The 20,254-nt window shown below is 44.8% G+C and overlaps 1 protein-coding gene across 1 annotated transcript in view; it reads right to left on the reverse strand.

The window, feature by feature from the left end:
- LOC126249672 (uncharacterized) overlaps nt 1-20,254 on the reverse strand; it is a 264,428-nt gene that overhangs the window by 128,867 nt on the left and 115,307 nt on the right. The window lies entirely within an intron of this gene.

Here is a 20,254-nt window from a genome sequence, read left to right on the forward strand (position 1 = left end):
TAAAAGTACTTTAAAAACGGACGCAGTATCGGCCGTAAAAACATTTATTTCGTGGTAACCGGTTTTGATCAGTTTCTGACCATCCTCAGAACCTTGTAACATAGTGGTAGGTGATGGCAGTGAATGTAGCAGGTATTTTATCACCAGAAGTTGACTTTCGTGGAGTTAAAACACCTGCTCCATTCACCACCAACACCTACCAACATGATATCAGGGTCTGAGGATGGCGAAAGCTGACAGAAACCGGTTACCATTGAAATAAATGTTTTTGCAGTCAGGACTGCTTCTGTCCCTTTTTTAAAGCATTGTTTAATGTTGTTACCAGATATGGTAACATATATACGGGCCGTGAACAGCATCAGATGATGGATGATCACTGTGTAAGAGAGAAATATACTTTGTACTTGTCTGATACGCCGTTATCAGCACCTGACGGAGTTTCAAAGTGACCATTGTCGGTCTCCAGTTCGGTGGCTGATGGAATTGTGCAGTACACAGATTTATAGCGCATGTGGTGTGGACAACCATACTACTGTGAGACAGAGTACGAAAGGGGCCTCAGCGTGGGTCTGCATTAGGCTGGCTAGTAGAATCGTACAATATCCAGATTTGTAAGACGATCAGATGTGACAGTGGCCTGATGGTTGACTGCAGTGGAACGTGAGGGCAGCCATGCTAATTGTCAAGCTTCCGTCCGACAATGTGTGATCACCACAAGGAGAAGATTGTTGTATTGCCCACCAAGGGCATCGTTACGCTTCCACTGATGCACCTGCCATCCGAGTACAAGTTACCGACTCCCTGCGACATAATGGGTCATCCTGTATCATTGGTCGGAGACTATCAGTATCCAGACAATGGTCTTACCACCCCAAATGTAAGTAGGGGTTAACACCATAACACAAACGGCTGCGTTCTGAACGGTGCTACTAATATCGGGAAGCATTGACTGTTGATGAATGGCATGGCACTGTGTTCAGAGAAGAATCGCGGTCCTACATCACCCCAGATGACCGCCGTTAGAAGTGTGCCGGTGACATGTAGAGAAAGGCACAGCAGTGTTACTCTTCTCAACTTGGTGTGGATCCCTAGCCATCACTTTTGCCTTCAGGCCACTGCTCGCACTCATCCTGGGAGCTCTGACGGCACAACGTTACTTAACGTACATCGTCCATCCTCCACTGTGTTAGGACTCATGTCATAGTATCGAAGTATCATTTTTCAACGGGACAATGCTCGTCCACACGTGGCAAATGGCACTGAACTGTTTGCCTAAGGCTGAGGCAATCCTATGGCTAGCAAGACCTGCAGATCTGTCCCGACAGAAGACATGTAGGATAAGCTTTGACATCCACTGTGACCCAGTGCCAATATCCAGGATATCAAAGCCCGGTAACAACTGGCGTGGTGTTACATTGTTGTCAGTGCCCAGTAAGGTCCTCACCAGCATTATTTTAAACAGAATTAAAGAGTCTCTTGAAAAGCGACTGCGTAAAGAACAGGCCGGCTTTAGGGCACAACGTAGTTGTGTTGATCTTATTAACACTCCTAGGATCATTTTAGACCATGTACCTGGAATTCATTGATTTTCAAAAGGCCTTCGATTCCGTGAAACATAAAGTGGTCTGGCAGGTGTTGCGGAAGTATGGCATACCACAGAAGATCTTGAACATCATAAAATATCTATATGATGGCTACAAGTGTTGCGTACTCCACAAGGGAAATATGACAGAGCCCATAAATGTAACAACTGGAGTCCGGCAGGGTTGCATTTTGTCACAAACACTTTTTCTACTCGTTCTAGACTCAGGTATGAGAAGAGTCACAGCAGGCAGGAAACGAGGAATCCAGTGAGGGATCCATGAACGTCTGGAGGATTTGGATTTTACAGACGACATAGTTTTATTAGCTCAAAGGCTGACTGATAATCAAGCTAAATTAAACTTGCTGAAAGAAGAAGCAGAGACTGCTGACCTCAAGATGAATACAGGCAAAACAAAGGACACGAGAGTAAATTCAGGGAACATGGAGGTGCCACAGATAATAGGGGAGCATCGGGTGGAGACTGTCAACTCATTCTTGTATCTGGGTAGTATAGTGATGGAAGATGGTGGAGCTGGAGATGATGTGAAAAACCGCATTAAAAAGGCAAATGCTGCCTTCATACAATTGTATCCAATATGGAAAAATAGAAATATCACGTACAAAACAAAAATCCGTGTTTTTAATACAAATGTGAAGACTGTCCTTCTGTACGCCAGTGAAAGCTGGAAAATGGATAAAAAGATAACATCCCAGTTACAAAGCTTCATAAATAGGTGTCTTCGACGCATGATGAATATCTGGTAGCCAGAAAAAAATATGTAATGAGGAGCTCTGGCGAATAACAAACCAGATACCTGTAGACCAACAGATAAGAGAGAGAAAGTGGGTTTGGTTGGCGCACATCGTGAGAAAATCAGATGGAGCCATCGAGAAAAAAGCATTGGAATGGAATCCCCGGGGAACAAGGAGGAGAGGAAGACCTAGGGGCACATGGAAGAGGACAGTGAAAGGGGAAGCAAAAAAAGTTGGCAAGACTTGGACAGAATTTAGGCAAATGGTCAAAGGCAGAGATGGATGGCGAGCTCTCCTGGACGCCCTAGCCCCCATAGGGGCCAAAGGAATAAAGTCAAGTAAGCCAAAGACTGGTTTCGACAGCTTTGGGCCAGCTTGCCTCTAGTGAGGATACAAAGGCTTTATGACACCCTTCCCAACTGAATCAGCGCATGCATTCATATCAGAGGGGGCCGGGAGTGGCGGAGGGGCGGGGGTGCAACGTCATATGGATACGTAGGGTCATACTCCTAAGCCGCTTGTAAATTTCACTAGGTTTTGTAATAAAATAATACCACATACCACGCCCGGGTTCCCGGGTTCGATTCCCGGCGGGGTCAGGGATTTTCTCTGCCTCGTGATGACTGAGTGTTGTGTGATGTCCTTAGGTTAGTTAGGTTTAAGTAGTTCTACGTTCTAGGGGACTGATGACCATAGATGTAAAGTCCCATAGTGCTCAGAGCCATTAATACCAAATACCCTCTCAGCTCGTGAAGTCTTATTTCGTTTCCTCCTCCCATTTCCCGTCTTTCATTTTTTTGGGTGATAACGACAGAAATGCAAAGCGCTATACCATGATGCACCATATTTAACAAACTCCATGGAGAATTTCGCCGCACAACGAGCCGTACACAATTAAACTTTAATTCCATGGAACTTCGGTTCACCACATCATCAGTATGAGGTGTGATTCCAATGATCAGGATTACTCTTTTGAGCTTGTTGTGGCAGAGAAGCAAACAGCCTCTCAAAGTCACCCTGAATGATTTGTTGCCATGCCACAAACACTCATTCTATCAGTTCATGAATATTGGTGCCTGTAGGCTTTTACGAAGGTATCCACGATCCCTTTAACAAACACCAAAAACATGGTGTCGTCTTTAATACCTCTTCACACTACGATTCGAGGAGATGGAAACGAATGCGTCTCGAGAATCACTGCTTTCTGTGACCTTTCCCGGGTTGTCAACGGGCACGTTGGTATCCATCAATACCAATTAATGTATTCCGGATCTACACTGTGGCAGTTTCTGTTGCCTGTGGTATGGTGTAGGTATCAAACGACGCATGACACATGGAGATCTCACCCAATCCAGCTTCGTGTGCTCGATTCTCGACTGTTCGTCGCGAACGTCTGTACCCTATTCGCGGATTTCAGTTTTTGTCATCAGTCTATTCTTCAGAGATAATCGAACAATCCTACTATCATTTTGTGGTGTAATCCTTCTGGAAGAACTTGTGTCTACTCTTGTTGCCACACAGTTGTCTTGAAACCAGTCATTCGTAGTACATCGTTTAACTACATCATACCGTCTGTACGATGTTTGGGTACGATGCTCCCATGTTCCTCGTGTCAATGATTCAGCCTTTTTCATAGTACGAAAGATGGCGATAAATTGTACTTACACGTCCTCTGTGCCTGCTGTGTTGAGATGTACACTTGTAAAGTTCTGGTAACATTAGGCAGACGCATTGGCCATCAGGTACTCTCACTAATCTTCATTTGTAGTGCTGACATTTTTGTGTACTGAACATACTGACAACAAGTTCACATAAGGATGAAATTAGGTGTATTGATCAGATAAGAACTGAAGAGCTTCTCTGAAGAATGGACGAGGAAAGAAACATATGGAAAACACTGACAAGAAGGAGCGACAGGATGGTACAACATCTGTCTTAACGACAGCAGCGAATAACTTCTACGCTACTAGAGGAGGCTGTGGAGCCTAAAAGCTGTGTGGTAACACAGAGATTGGTATATGAACACATAAAAAAAGTTTTGCATCACCCCGGTTCCCAGAACTTCTGAAGGTAGACGTTGACAGTCGATATTGTATCATATACACAGACCCTTCGACTGTTCCGAGATGTTACTAAACCCACACAAAGATGTAAAAAACCATACATGAGCAGCGCCTATTAGACGGAGGGGGACCGAAAGCCGATCAGTTCCAGTCTTTCCACCAGGAAGGAGGAACACTGCTCGTGTTGTCTGAAGTTTAGCTATGCCTAGACGGTCAATACCACGGTTCGATCGCGTCAGCATTGTTACTTTGTGCCAAGAAGGCCTCTCAACAAGGGAAGCGTCCAGGCCTCTCGGAGTGAACCGAAGCGACGTTGTTCGGACGCCGAGGAGATACAGAGAGACAGGAGCTGTCGATGACATGCCTCGCTCAGACCGCCGAAGGGCTACTACTGCAGTGGGTGACCGCTACCTACGGATTATGGCTCGGAGGATCCCTGTCAGCAACGCCACAAGGTTGAATAATGCTTTTCGTGCAGCCGAGGACGCCGTGTCAGACTGTGCGCAATAGGCTGCTTGATACGCAACTTCACTCCCGACGTCCATGGCAAGGTCCATCTTTGCGAACACGACACTACGCTGCGCGGTGCAGATGGGCCCAACAGCGTGCCGAATGGACCGCTCAGGTTTGGCATCATGTTCTCTTCAACGATGTGTGTCGCATATGCCTTCAACCAGACAATCGTCGGATACGTGTTTGGAGGCAACCCGGTCAGGCTGAACGCCTTAGCCACACTGTCCAGCGAGTGTTGCAAGGTGGAGGTTCCCTGCTGTTTTGGGGTGGCATTATGTGGGGCCGACGTACGTCCCTGGTGGTCATGGAAGGCTGTACGATACCTGTATGCCATCCTCCGACTGATAGTGCAACCATATCGGCAGCATATTGGCGAGGCATTAGTCTTGCTGGACGACAATTCGCGCCCCCCATCTTGAACATCTTGTGAATGACTTCCTTCAGGATAACGACATCGCTCGACTAGAGTGGCCAGCATGTTCTCCAGACATGAACCCTATCGAACAAGCCTGAGATAGATTGAAAAGGGCTGTTTATGGACAACGTGACCCGCCAACCACTCTGAGGGATCTACGCCGAATCGCCGTTGAGGTGTGGGCCAACGGGGCCAACAGTGCCTTGATGCACTTGTGGACAGTATGCCACGACGAATACAGGAATGCATCAATGCAAGAGGACGTGCTACTGGGTGTTGGAGGTACCGGTGTGTACAGCAATCTGGACAACCACTTCTGAAGGTCTCCCTGTATGGTGGTACAACATGCAATGTCTGGTTTTCATGAGCAATAAATATGGCGGAAGTGATGTTTATGTTGGTCTCTATTCCAATTTTCTGTACAGTCTCTTTTTTGATGTATGTATCTAGCAACTTAGGCTGTAGGTGCTACTCTTGAGATGAAGGTATTGGCATAAGCAAAGAACTCGTGGCGGGCCACATCGAACCAAAGACAAATAACTAACAAAAGATTGTGTATCCCAGTCGCCTGAATGATCAGTTCCAAAATCTTCTGAAACATTCAGCTGCACTTTGGAAACTGTGAGCGCCGATAAGGACTGCATAGGTTTTGTTTACTTACACGTATCGATTAGCTGTTATATGAAGTAAATCCATCTTTCTTGGAATGATCTCTATTTTGTTTTCAAATCCACGAGTATTATTTTAGAAACAACATATGGAAGTTAATGGTGCTCTATACAGATACAGCACTTAATGCTTACTTTTTTGGTATTCCACCACAGTTCATTTACAGAAGTTGACTTCTGTAGCCATTGGAAAGGGTTCAGCACACTGCTGGAGCAAATGTAATCTCGATGTATTGCTCACTTGCTAGAAAGACAATTCACAGGAGCTGCCTGAGACATAAAATGTCTTTGCCCCTGTCAAAAGAGAGCTACATTGTAGTTGTAGTCTGTCGCTGGTACAGCGCAGTTTACAGTTAATAGTTGTTAAAGTCACAGCGCAGAACAAATTGTAAAATATTATTACATGGAACTGAATAATAATTGTCATCAGCCGCAAAGTTAAATGATACCATGGAATGAGATGATGATGAACAAATGAATAATTGTTAATACAATGAAAAATCAACAGAGTAATTAAGTCAGCCATCTGTTCTGAGGTAAATTTTATTATTTTTATTGGCATGCGTGTAGTTAAGTCACTTGTCTGAATTGAATTTGTTTCAATCTTTTCTTTTGTGATTCGTCAGCACCAGTTGACCCAGATTTGTAACATATTCAATTTTACCGTGTAATGGATTGTAGATCTTTATCAAAACCTGAGAAATTTTCAGATTATAATTGTTTTTACCAGTCAACTATAAAAGTATAATTTCTCCTTAAGTCACTGCCAGTCCCGATCCAGTCATTTATCAAAATTAAAATATTCCAGAATTTTTGTCAGATCATAGTCATGTGCTCTTTAGTAATCAGACGACCAGCTGTGCAGCTGTGTTACTAACAAGGGGAGGTCGCCAATTGTGAAATTCAGATTCGATTCATACTGCGCATAATAAAAGCTCATGGCCAGATGTGTAATGTGGCAAAGCACCAAGATGCACTTCTCAGCCGTTGCCGAGAAAATCGACAGTTAAAAGAAACCGTTGCGGTGAAATACTCTCTACGATTAATAACTTTCTGCAGCGTCGTGGCGCAGCGGTAAGCGCTCGGGTTCGTAATATATAAACTATTAATGGATTGCTTATGCATGTTGGTGAAGGCGGATCGCTCTCCAATTGTACCGCCTCCATTTTTCCGTTTTTTTAACAGGGTGTACCAAAGCTCTCCCGTCCGCACTAATTTTCGACGATGTTATAAGTTGCGCTAGGGACCGCATCTACCTTCTTTCGAAGTTAGCACGCAACTACGCTGTTATGCGGCGGCTCGTTTCGGCCCAGTCAACATCTGTCCTTCAAGTGTAACGAGCGAGTAACGGAGTTTATATTTCATACCTGTCACAGCGAATTTGTGTTCGTGGGGTATCTATTCTAATTCCAACGTTTGACTTACGCTATACGTATTCGTTTCGGAATATCGTTTCTACGTGGTGGTGGTGGTTGTTGGGATATTTAAGGGAGACTAAACAGCGAAGGTCATCAGTCCCCCATCGTTTCTACGTCTTCCGTTAGCTATACGTGGTTAACATTATGAAGACAACTAATAACATTTGTGAAATACAACTTTGTTTGCGGAAAACATAATGATGTTCGAAGTCGCCAGTTTTTCCACGACAAACGACTTTCAACAACTTATTATATGCATAATTGTTGCAACTGATTGCCGGGAATTATATATATATATATATATATATATATATATATATATATATATATATATGTGTGTGTGTGTGTGTGTGTGTGTGTGTGTTTGTGTATACACATTTGAATTACAAAAAACAAATACTAAAAAAAAAAGTTGCATGGTGCGAGATTCGATCCGGCGACCTTCGGATTACAAACCCGAGAGCTTACCGCTGCGCCACGACGCTGTGAAAATTTATTAATCGTAGAGAGTATTTCACGGCAACGGTTTCTTTTAACTGTCGATTTTCTCGACAACGGCTGAGAAGTGCATCTTGGTGCTTTGCCACATTACACATCTGGCCATGAGCTTTTATTATGCGCAGTATGAATCGAATCTGAATTTCACAATTGGCGGCCTCCCCTTGAAAGTAAAGTCAGTTTTTCTCGTAATTGAGATCTCAGACAAATGTTATCCAGTATTAGTAGATAGGCCAGCACTGTACTAAGCTGTGCCATTTAGAAGCAGATATATAGACGGCATTATCTGGCGACACCATCACGAGATAAGAATTTTTCAGTTTATTTCTCACGGACAGATTCAGATTGATTTCACAGGGCCATGGCGTAGCGTTGCTTACGTTAAAATTATTCAGTTTTTCATTAGTTAAGATTTATCAGTTTTCATTCGTCAGAATGTAATTATCCAAATTTAATTATTTTTATTTTTATTTTGTGTTCGGGAAGGTTACACATCATTATTTTATATATTTCTTTATTTATACGGTAAGGTTACACCATATATTAAACATCCACGTTTTTAATTTATGAAGTTAAGTGTTCCCATTACGACAGATTTTTCTAAATGGTTCAAATGGCTCTGAGCAATATGGGACTCAACTGCTGTGGTCATCAGTCCCCTAGAACTTAGAACTACTTAAACCTAACTAACCTAAGGACATCACACACAGCCATGCCCGAGGCAGGATTCGAACCTGCGACCGTAGCAGTCGCACGGTTCCGGACTGCGCGCTTAGAACCGCGAGACCACCGCGGCCGGCAGATTTTTCTAGATTGTCTTCAAAACCGAGTCATCAGTTTTCTTTAAAACACGGGAGCATTATCTTAATTACGTGCGTGTGTAACTACGTAGTCACTGAACCAAGTTGGGTTGAAAGCTGCCATAGACGTTTCAGTGCATTCTGCATCCTTTTTGCCTCGTATATTATATGACATTTAGGAAGCAGAAAAAGAAATGTCCAGGCGAGTCAGCTAACTCGCTGCTCAAAGGGACAGCATGAACTCAGAGGATATGGAAATGGCAGAAATGCTGTTCACGCCAAAACGCGTCCTTCGGCAGTGCGATTCACTATCCGATGTCAGGGCTCCAGCAACTGCTAAACCTGATGAGGAGCCAAGCTGATCGGCTTTTATAGCAAGATAACCTGATAACCTGACGTGTAATCAGTGTCAGTCAATGTAACGTGGATAGTTTTCTGCTGAATGCCTGTGAGCGATCCACAGCCCGTCACTGGCTGCGCGTAAGACGCACAAAAGATCTTAGGAAAGATTGGTAAAAAACGACGCAAAAGCAATGGGCTATTATTTCCGGGAACGTTACGGTTATTGATATAGCTCCAACGTACAGTAGCATGAGTACCTCCCATTAAACCGGTGTCTCCCTTTACATTCAGTACTACTGCTAGTAAGACTAAAAGCTTCTTTAAATCAGACTGACTGTTATTGTACTTGATGGCTCTTTCAAAGATCTAAATGGACACTTAACTTCCCACAATCACTCGATGTGTCTTGTCGTTTCCGATACGTTGGTCTAGAATAGTATCTGATGCCATCAGTAAAAGAACAACTAGTCCTTGGCCATTACTTGAACGCTTTCATTTTAAGTTGGCATTTTTCCCTCTTTCCATTGCAGATATTTAAAGCGATCGTTCTAGAACAGACACAGTGTCTTTGTTGCTTTAAACTTCATTTGAAAAATCTTTAGTTGTAGGTTAGCTCATATTACTCTATGTACTTCAATTAATATCACAGTTGATGACCGTTGCCTTCGTTTTGCATCTAGCGTATGTACTCTATTTTTCAGATAAGTAAGATCTATTGTCAATCGTTTCGTGGTTAAAATTTACTTCAGATATATCTGAAACATAAAAACGTTGGAACACCCTCTTCTGTTATGATCAATAACACACTATCAGAAAATTTTTGAGATGATGACTTAGAAAAAAGGTGAAGTGGGACCCATGTGCCCCACATACCTAACAACCTCGTACATCCATATTTTCATGTGAGCCTAGGATTTTCAAAGTTAACTTTTGTTGGTATAGTGATTTTATATCGCTGGCAATGTGGACAAAATATAATAAATCATTACTGAAATACATTTATTCTGGTGACAATGAAAGTTATAAACACTCGGAAACAAATTTCCGATATAAATTTTCGAATAGTTTTGGCACATCACACACCAATGCTTTTCACATTCTGTAAATTTCTCATGGCCACACATGTCCCACTAAATAAAAAGTATGTAGAAGCAGGCATAATTCCTCATTCTCATCCTCGCAGTCCCGTCAGATTTAGCGGTAAGATGGCCTAGTCGACAGCCCTTCAAAACAGAACACAAGTCAAGGTTGAAAACAGGAAGAAGGTTTACTGAACTGTGAAAAAAGCAAAATAGAAACAGCGAACAGTTCAAGGACAGCAAGTTCCACATAGAGGAGCGTTAGGGAGCAATGGCGTCGTGAAGTTCGGCTCGCGCAATCGTGAGGCGTGGACGTCACCTGTGCCCCGCCTGTTGAGGATCTTGAGCGCGTATTTGTTTGCTCCTCGCCGCGTTTTCGTGTATTTACGAGAGAGCCACGGCACAAACTTACCGCCGGACAACGATCAAGATCGCTTTCCAAGCAGAGTATGCTGACCAAGACCTTACGAAATTGAGAACTTTATACGGCATGATCCTTACATCGATCCTCAGGATCCTCCTCTAGATTGTCGCACAGACGACAAAATGGTAGATATCTAAATAGATGACAGAGGGATAGAAAAACAATTAAAATCGCTCAAACGAGCAAAGGCCGCTGGACCTGATGGGATACCAGTTCGATTTTACACAGGAGGAACTTGCCCCCCTTCTTGCAGCGGTGTACCGTAGGTCTCTAGATGAGCGTAGAGTTCCAAAAGATTGGAAAAGGGCACAGGTCATCCCCGTTTTCAAGAAGGAACGTCGAATAGATTTCAGAACTATAGACCTATATCTCTAACGTCGATCAGTTGTAGAATTTTGGAACACATATTACGTTCGAGTATAATGACTTTTCTGGAGACTGGAAATCTACTCTGTAGGAGTACTTGATGGCTTTCGAAAAAGACGATCGCGTGAAACCCAGCTCGCGCTATTCGTCCACGAGACTCACAGGGCCATAGACAAGGGTTCCCAGGTAGATGCCGTATTTCTTGACTTCCTCAAGGCGTTTGATACAGTTCCCCACAGTCGTTTAATGAACAGAGTAAGAGAATATGGACTATCAGACCAATTGTGTGACTGGATTGAAGATTTCCTAGATAACAGAACGCAGCATGTCACTCTCAATGGAGAGAAGTCTTCCGAAGTAAGAGTGATTTCAGGTGTGGCGCAGGAGAGTGTCGCAGGACCGTTGCTATTCACAAGACATATAAAAGACCTTGTGGATAACATCGGAAGTTCACTGAGGCTTTTTGCGGATGATGCTGTAGTATATCGAGAGGTTGCAACAATGGAAAATTGTACTGAACTGCAGGAGGATCTGCAACGAATTGTCGGTTGGAACAGGGAATGGCAATTGAATCTCAATGTAGACAATTGTAATGTGCTGCGAATACATAGAAAGAAAGATCCTTTATCATTTAGCTACAAAATAGCAGGTCAGCAACTGGAAGCAGTTAATTCCATAAATATCTGGGAGTAGGTATTAGGAGTGATTTAAAATGGAATGACCATACAAAATTAATCATCAGTAAAGCAGATTCATGACTGAGATTCATTGGAAGAATCCTAAGGATATGCAGTCCGAAAACAAAGAAAGTAGGTTACAGTACACTTGTTCGCTCACTGCTCACCGGTGTGGGGTCCGTACCAGATAGGGTTGATAGAGAAGATCCAACGGAGAGCAGAGCGCTTCGTTACAGGATCATTTAGTAATCGCGAAAGCGTTACGGAGATGATAGATAAACTCCAGTGGAAGACTCTGCAGGAGAGACGCTCAGTAGCTCGGTACGGGCTTTTGTTGAAGTTTCGAGAACATACCTTCACCGAAGAGTCAAGCAGTATATTGCTCCCTCCTACGTATATCTCGCGAAGGGACCATGAGGATAAAATCAGAGAGATTGGAGCCCACACAGAGGCATACCGACTATCTTTCTTTCCACGAACGATACGAGACTGGAGTAGAAGGGAGAACCGATAGAGATACTCAAGGTATCCTCCGCCACACACCGTCAGGTGGCTTGCGGAATATAAATGTAGATGTAGGTGTCAATAGCATTCACTTTTGCATGACTGGGCATGCTGTATATGTCAAGATGCGCACCGAAGAACTGTGTACCGAAATTGCGAGCCGCCACGCGCGAAACCTCAAGTGCACCCCGACGGGTACATAGGTGATGTAACGATTAATCACGCTTGTTTCGGCCTGCGTACGATCAGGGTTTTCGAATGCCCGTTCGAAGTCCCCCAGGACGTCGTCATGTCGGCTTTTAAGGCTTCTGGCAATGTACTCGGTCAGCTGTCTGAAAAATGGAAAATCCTTTGAAACCTACCCTGTACTCAACGGCGTCCGTCAATTTGTGAATCATGTGCCTTCTTACTTGATTGTAAGCAGAGCCATCATTATGTATAACGGACAGTCCCATACCTGCGCTGGCTGCGGCCAGGAAGGGCCGCTGAAATGTAGCCCGCTGCTTTTTCCGACCATGCGGCCTATACACACACAGTCGCCTTACGCCGCCAGATTGGTATGGTATGAACAAGGCCCCTGGAAATTGAACGTGAGACGCCTACATTCACCGACAGGTCGTGGAGGCAACGTGGACGTCATCCGTTCGCTGACGAGAGGCTTACCTGACCGCACTTGCATGGTGGCTGCTATGCGCCTAGCCGGCTCTCAGGAAGGTGTTTGATTGGTCACGCCAGGGAGATCGCCTCCACTCACTAGATTTTTACTACCGTGTTCTGCGTTACTGTTCCGCAATGCCGCACTCACCTGCCTGTCAGCAAGCAATGAAACGCGCAAAAACGCGGATCGCAGCATTCACGAGGCAGCACAACGGAAGGACAATTGCTCGTGCGCGCACCATGGAAAGAATGGACCACGATGGGGCCGTCGTTGTATCATACCATCGTGGAACACAGGCATCGGCGACGGGAGCTGATTCGTGCTGGAACTTTAGCCGACGGTCGCTGTGTCGCAACACAACGTGCGATCGGAAACGTTCTCCACTCTCACTATAGACGCGATTGAAGAATTCTCTCGCCTTTCGTATGGCACATTACAGCGGGACGCGCAGATGGTGTTACTTGAGGACCCTGCAGCTGTACTGGCCAGCGCTCCTCAAGTCGCCACGACGCGACCGCCTACCGTTAAAGTTTCACAGGAACTACCGCCAATTACTTTAGCTGTAGTTGTGTCCGGCTCTTCGAAAATCACGCCAGGTGGAGTGCTTTCGCTTCGCGTCTAGTGTTTGAGGTGGCGCTTTCGGTTTGGCGCGCTGTTTGGATCGCTACCGCTCTCTGGCGGGAGGTGGAGCAAGTGTTCGGTGGCGTGACGATCGAGGAGTACGTACTGGACGGTGACCGAGAGAGGTGGTGGCGCGAGCGGGGCCCTGCTGTTGGAGATCTTCAACTGTTCGCCACGTGCTTTGCCCGACCTCTTGGCTGTCAGGGGTAAGTCTGCCTTACCCGCATGTTCGTGGCTTATGAAGCTTAGAAGCCGTGGTGCAGGAGATCAGCGCGTGAGACCGTATGTGTTCTTATCGGCTGTTGAAACCACTGGCAGCGCTTGGCTCTGACGAGCATTTGGAAGTGCAACGTGTTCCCGGCGCTGTGGTGGAGTGTGAGAAGTTGAGTACTGTTTTTGGGTTTTTCCAGTTTTAGTGGAGTGTATGACTTTCTTCATCAGTGGTTTTGTTGGGGTCTTCCCACCACAGTTTTCGTTTGCCTGTCCGGGGGAATATGGTAATTGCTTCTTGGTCGGGCCATTTCATTCACACCTCGATTGGGTGATTTAGGCTCGGTGTCGCGGGTCTCTGTGGTTCGGAGTCTGTGCACGCACCGCCCTTGCTACATCTTCTGGTTTTGGGTAACTCAGGGAGATGGTGGCTTGTAATGCAAGTTTTGGGGCTGATCTGCTGTGGCCCTGCCGGCGGAAGTGGCCGTGCGGTTAAAGGCGCTGCAGTCTGGAACCGCAAGACCGCTACGGTCGCAGGTTCGAATCCTGCCTCGGGCATGGATGTTTGTGATGTCCGTAGATTAGTTAGGTTTAACTAGTTCTAAGTTCTAGGGGACTAATGACCTCAGAAGTTGAGTCCCATAGTGCTCAGAGCCATTTGAACCATTCTGCTGTGGCCCTGTAGCCCACCAATAACTATTCCGACTATTGTGATCTGGGCCCCTTTAGACGTGTCACTTCCTCACCGAGCTAAGGACATGTTTTTGGATAACTGCCTTTAATGTGACGGTTTGTGTGCTGGCTTATTCACATTTATCTTCTAACAACTGTCAGGTGGAATATAAAGTATTTACTTGGCAAGAGACAACTATTTTAACTTTAGTACAAACTAGGTACTTAATGGTTTTTTAAGGAATTGTTCTCTTATATGTATATATATGATAAGTTTAAAATCTTATTATTGGGAAGTTGTTAACGTCATACCTTGCAATCTCGTTTTCATAAAGAAAACGCATTTTTTTAAAATTTTTTAAATACTAGACATAAAAAGTTATTATTCAGAAAGTCTTTTGAAATAAAAAGGTATCTTTAGCAGTGTGTGTTATTTCACCAGCACCTCCTGGCCCCTACTTCCACGATAACATTTTGGAATAACATGTGTACTTGAGTTGTTGTTTGTGAACCGCCGTAATTGACGGTTCATTACTGACACCTGCCTGGACCGACATCTGCCGCCTCTGACAGTGACTATCACACCCGTCGCTCCTGAACTGTGGTTCCCCGCTTTTGGCAGAGCGTCTCAGGTAGGCCGCCCCATACGTGGTGCCCCACGATCAGGCCTCTTTAAGAGGTGATCACAACATGGGGAGTGCATTATGTCTATACCGTGACAACATACCGCTTGCGCGGACGTGGCGCATCACAGGGGCCTGCCTCCCTTGATTTCAGTCAATTCTTCGACAGGGTTGATCGCTTCTATCTGACAGCGGCGATGCGGGAAATGAGATTTCCAGCCGGCCACTGTGACCGAGCGGTTTTAGGCGCTTCAGTCCGGAACCCCGCTGCTGCTTCGGCCGCAGGTTCGAATCCTGCCTCGGGCATGGGTTTGTGTGATGTCCTTAGGTTAGTTAGGTTTAAGTAGTTCTATGTCTAGGGGACTGATGACCTCAGATCTTAAGTCCCACAGTACTCAGAGCTATTTGAACCATTTGAATGGGATTTCCAGACAGCTTTGTGGAGGTCATAATGTATCTACTCCGGGGCGCGACATCTAGGGTTCTGTAGAATGGTCGTCTTACGCCTCAAATCCTGGTACAACGATCGGTACGGTTAGGATGCCTTTTTTCTGCGTTCCTGTACGCTCTCGCCATGGAACCGTTACTACGCGGCTTCCTCCAACGCCTCACCGGGATGACTCTTGGCGGACACACTTTTTGTTGCACGGCCTAAGCGGACGAGCTGGTTCTCTTCCTGCGCAACGGCAACGATGTTCAGGCAGGGCTGGACTGGGTGGAGTCCTAAGGTGCTGCTTCGGACTGCGTCCTTAATGTTGGAAAATCTCGCGCACTGCTCATACGACCGAGCGAGGTGGCCCAGTGGTTAAACACTGGACTCGCACTCGGGAGGACGACGGTTCAATCCCGCGTCCGGCCATCCTGATTTAGGTTTTCCGTGATTTCCCTATATCGCTCCAGGCAAATGCCGGGATGGTTCCTTCCAAAGGGCACGACCGCCTCCCTTCCCCGTCCTTCTTTAATCCGATGAGACCGATGACCTCGCTGTCTGGTCTCCTTCCCCAAAAACAACTCAACAACAACCAACTGCTCATACGCCGTGGGCTGTACGGTGGATGCTTCGCTCCCCTGCAGGTTCTGCGACGTGGTACGATGTCCGGGTATTGATTTTACAACCGACTTGCGGCGATCAGTGGCCCTTAACAGTAGGCGCTTATTACAACGGATCCGAGCAGAGCTCTGTGACCATCGACTTCGAACCCTGGACATGATGCAAAGGACCCGATTTGCTAATGTTTATGTCGCTTCGCGAATCCCGCACGTGGCTCAGACATTCCCCATCCCGACGTCCACGACCAAGCGCTTGTTGGCTTCGTTGGGTTCCTTTTGTGAGTCAAGGCTTGTTATTTAAACTCAGCTATGCTCTAGGGGCGTAGCGTCTCGAGACTTTCAGACTTGCGGCACTTGACGAGCTTGTGGGGATGTGAATAACATGACGAGCTGCGCCTGTACGGTAGCTCAGTGTGTTTTGTCAGAGGGTTAGCTGCCCTCTGTAATAAATAACTCAGTCAACGGCTGAACACTGAACTTGAACGCATGTCATGGGACATCCGCACCGAACAAATGCAACGAACAGTATCGAACAAAATGAGATAAAAAAAAGAAAAAAAGGGGTAGCGCCTTTGATTCATAATCAAAACGTTTTCTGTCCCGGGTTCGAATCCCGCCGATGCTATAATTTTGAGTCACATACAGGTCTGATTGCCTCTGAGCGCCGTCCGTAGGCGGTCGACGACGCGGGACTGCGGGTCTGATGGCCGTGTATTTCGACTATGTGCAATAAAAATGGAGCTTAACGTCTAAGGTCATAAGTCCCCTAGAACTTAGAACTACTTAAACCTAACTAACCTAAGGACATCACACACATCCATGCCCGAGGCAGGATTCGAATCTGCGACCGTAGTGGTCGCGCGGTTCTAGGCGCTCGGCCACCCCGGCCGGCCTATGTGCAATACTTTACTGGCAAAACTGTTTCGCACCCATGTCCTCCCTAATATAAAGTATCGAAATATGCAATTAAAAGTCGTTTGTTTGAAACTTATAGACCAGAAAGTCCCCTTAGGACAGACAGGTATACTTAACTCGGTGACTGCGATTAGCCTTAACGATGTGGCTCGTGCGTTCTGAGAAACTGTTAGTGTGTATCGCGTTATTCTCGTATAACACCTGGACGATGTTTTACTTGGGTTATTTGAAACTGCTGTATGTTGAATTTGTTTGGAGTGATATGTAAACAAAGTTCCAGTGGTCTTTGATTGCATGGCCATTTTCATTTAGTAGTATGCAACACCCACAAATGGACTCAACAAGTTACATGTCGAAGTTCGTAGTATATTTCGTACCAGTTTGAGCTTTGTTGTACGCCGCTATCATGATGCTGTAATTGTTGTTGTTGTTGTGGTCTTCAGTCCTGAGACTGGTTTGATGCAGCTCTCCATGCTACTCTATCCTGTGCAAGCTTCTTCATCTCCCAGTACCTACTGCAACCTACATCCTTCTGAATCTGCTTAGTGTATTGATCTCTTGGCCTCCCTCTACGATTTTTACCCTCCACGCTGCCCTCCAATGCTAAATTTGTGATCCCTTGATGCCTCAAAACATGTCCTACCAACCGATCCCTTCTTCTAGTCAAGTTGTGCCACAAACTTCTCTTCTCCCCAATCCTATTCAATACCTCCTCATTAGTTACGTGATCTACCCACCTTATCTTCAGCATTCTTCTGTAGCACCACATTTCAAAAGCTTCTATTCTCTTCTTGTCCAAACTGGTTATCGTCCATGTTTCACTTCCATACATGGCTACACTCCATACAAATACTTTCAGAAACGACTTCCTGACACTTAAATGTATACTCGATGTTAACAAATTTCTCTTCTTCAGAAACGATTTCCTTGCCATTGCCAGTCTACATTTTATATCCTCTCTACTTCGACCATCATCAGTTATTTTACTCCCTAAATAGCAAAACTCCTTTACTACTTTAAGTGTCTCATTTCCTAATCTAATCCCCTCAGCCTCACCCGATTTGATTTGACTACATTCCATTATCCTCGTTTTGCTTTTGTTGATGTTCATCTTATATCCTCCTTTCAAGACACTGTCCATTCCGTTCAACTGCTCTTCCAAGTCCTTTGCTGTCTCTGACAGAATTACAATGTCATCGGCGAACCTCAAAGTTTTTACTTCTTCTCCATGAATTTTAATACCTACTCCGAATTTTTCTTTTGTTTCCTTTACTGCTTGCTCAATATACACATTGAATAACATCGGGGAGAGGCTACAACCCTGTCTCACTCCTTTCCCAACCACTGCTTCCCTTTCATGCCCCTCGACTCTTATAACTGCCATCTGGTTTCTGTACAAATTGTAAATAGCCTTTCGCTCCCTGTATTTTACCCCTGCCACCTTCAGAATTTGAAAGAGAGTATTCCAGTTAACGTTGTCAAAAGCTTTCTCTAAGTCTACAAATGCTAGAAACGTAGGTTTGCCTTTCCTTAATCTTTCTTCTAAGATAAGTCGTAAGGTTAGTATTGCCTCACGTGTTCCAACATTTCTACGGAATCCAAACTGATCTTCCCCGAGGTCCGCTTCTACCAGTTTTTCCATTCGTCTGTAAAGAATCCGCGTTAGTATTTTGCAGCTGTGACTTATTAAACTGATAGTTCGGTAATTTTCACATCTGTCAACACCTGCTTTCTTTGGTATTGGAATTATTATATTCTTCTTGAAGTCTGTGGGTATTTCGCCTGTCTCATACATCTTGCTCACCAGATGGTAGAGTTTTGTCATGACTGGCTCTCCCAAGGCCATCAGTAGTTCTAATGGAATGTTGTCAACTCCCGGTGCCTTGTTTCGACTCAGGTCTTTCAGTGCTCTGTCAAACTCTTCACGCAGTATCGTATCTCCCATTTCGTCTTCATCTACATCCTCTTCCATTTCCATAATATTGTCCTCAAGTACATCGCCCTTGTATAAACCCTCTATATACTCCTTCCACCTTTCTGCCTTCCCTTCTTTGCTTAGAACTGGGTTGCCATCTGAGCTCTTGATATTCATACAAGTGGTTCTCTTCTCTCCAAAGGTCTCTTTAATTTTCCTGTAGGCAGTATCTATCTTACCCCTAGTGAGACAAGCCTCTACATCCTTACATTTGTCCTCTAGCCATCCCTGCTTAGCCATTTTGCACTTTCTGTCGATCTCATTTTTGAGACGTTTGTATTCCCTTTTGCCTGCTTCATTTACTGCATTTTTATATTTTCTCCTTTCATCAATTAAATTCAATATTTCTTCTGTTACCCAAGGATTTCTATTGGCCCTCGTCTTTTTACCTACATGATCCTCTGCTGCCTTCACTACTTCATCCCTCAGAGCTACCCATTCTTCTTCTACTGTGTTTCTTTCCCCCATTCCTGTCAATTGTTCCCTTATGCTCTCCCTGAAACTCTCTACAACCTCTGGTTCTTTCAGTTTATCCAGGTCCCATCTCCTTAAATTCCCACCTTTTTGCAGTTTCTTCAGTTTAAATCTGCAGTTCATAACCAATAGATTGTGGTCAGAATCCACATCTGCCCCTGGAAATGTCTTACAATTTAAAACCTGGTTCCTAAATCTCTGTCTTACCATTATATAATCTATCTGATACCTATTAGTATCTCCAGGATTCTTCCAGGTATACAACCTTCTTTTATGATTCTTGAACCAAGTGTTAGCTATGATTAAGTTATGCTCTGTGCAAAATTCTACAAGGCGGCTTCCTCTTTCATTTCTTCCCCCCAATCCATATTCACCTACTATGTTTCCTTCTCTCCCTTTTCCTACTGCCGAATTCCAGTCACCCATGACTATTAAATTTTCGTCTCCCTTCACTACCTGAATAATTTCTTTTATCTCGTCATACATTTCATCAATTTCTTCATCATCTGCAGAGCTAGTTGGCATATAAACTTGTACTACTGTAGTAGGCATGGGCTTTGTGTCTATCTTGGCCACAATAATGCGTTCACTATGCTGTTTGTAGTAGCTAACCCGCACTCCTATTTTTTTATTCATTATTAAACCTACTCCTGCATTACCCCTATTTGATTTTGTATTTATAACTCTGTAATCACCTGACCAAAAGTCTTGTTCCTCCTGCCACCGAACTTCACTAATTCCCACTATATCTAACTTTAACCTATCCATTTGCCTTTTTAAATTTTCTAACCTACCTGCCCGATTAAGGGATCTGACATTCCACGCTCCGATCCGTAGAATGCCAGTTTTCTTTCTCCTGATAACGACGTCCTCTTGAGTAGTCCCCGCCCGGAGATCCGAATGGGGGACTATTTTACCTCCGGAATATTTTACCCAAGAGGACGCCATCATC

This window comes from Schistocerca nitens, chromosome 1 (assembly GCF_023898315.1).
Source record: "Schistocerca nitens isolate TAMUIC-IGC-003100 chromosome 1, iqSchNite1.1, whole genome shotgun sequence".
Taxonomy (NCBI): Eukaryota; Metazoa; Arthropoda; class Insecta; order Orthoptera; family Acrididae; genus Schistocerca; species Schistocerca nitens.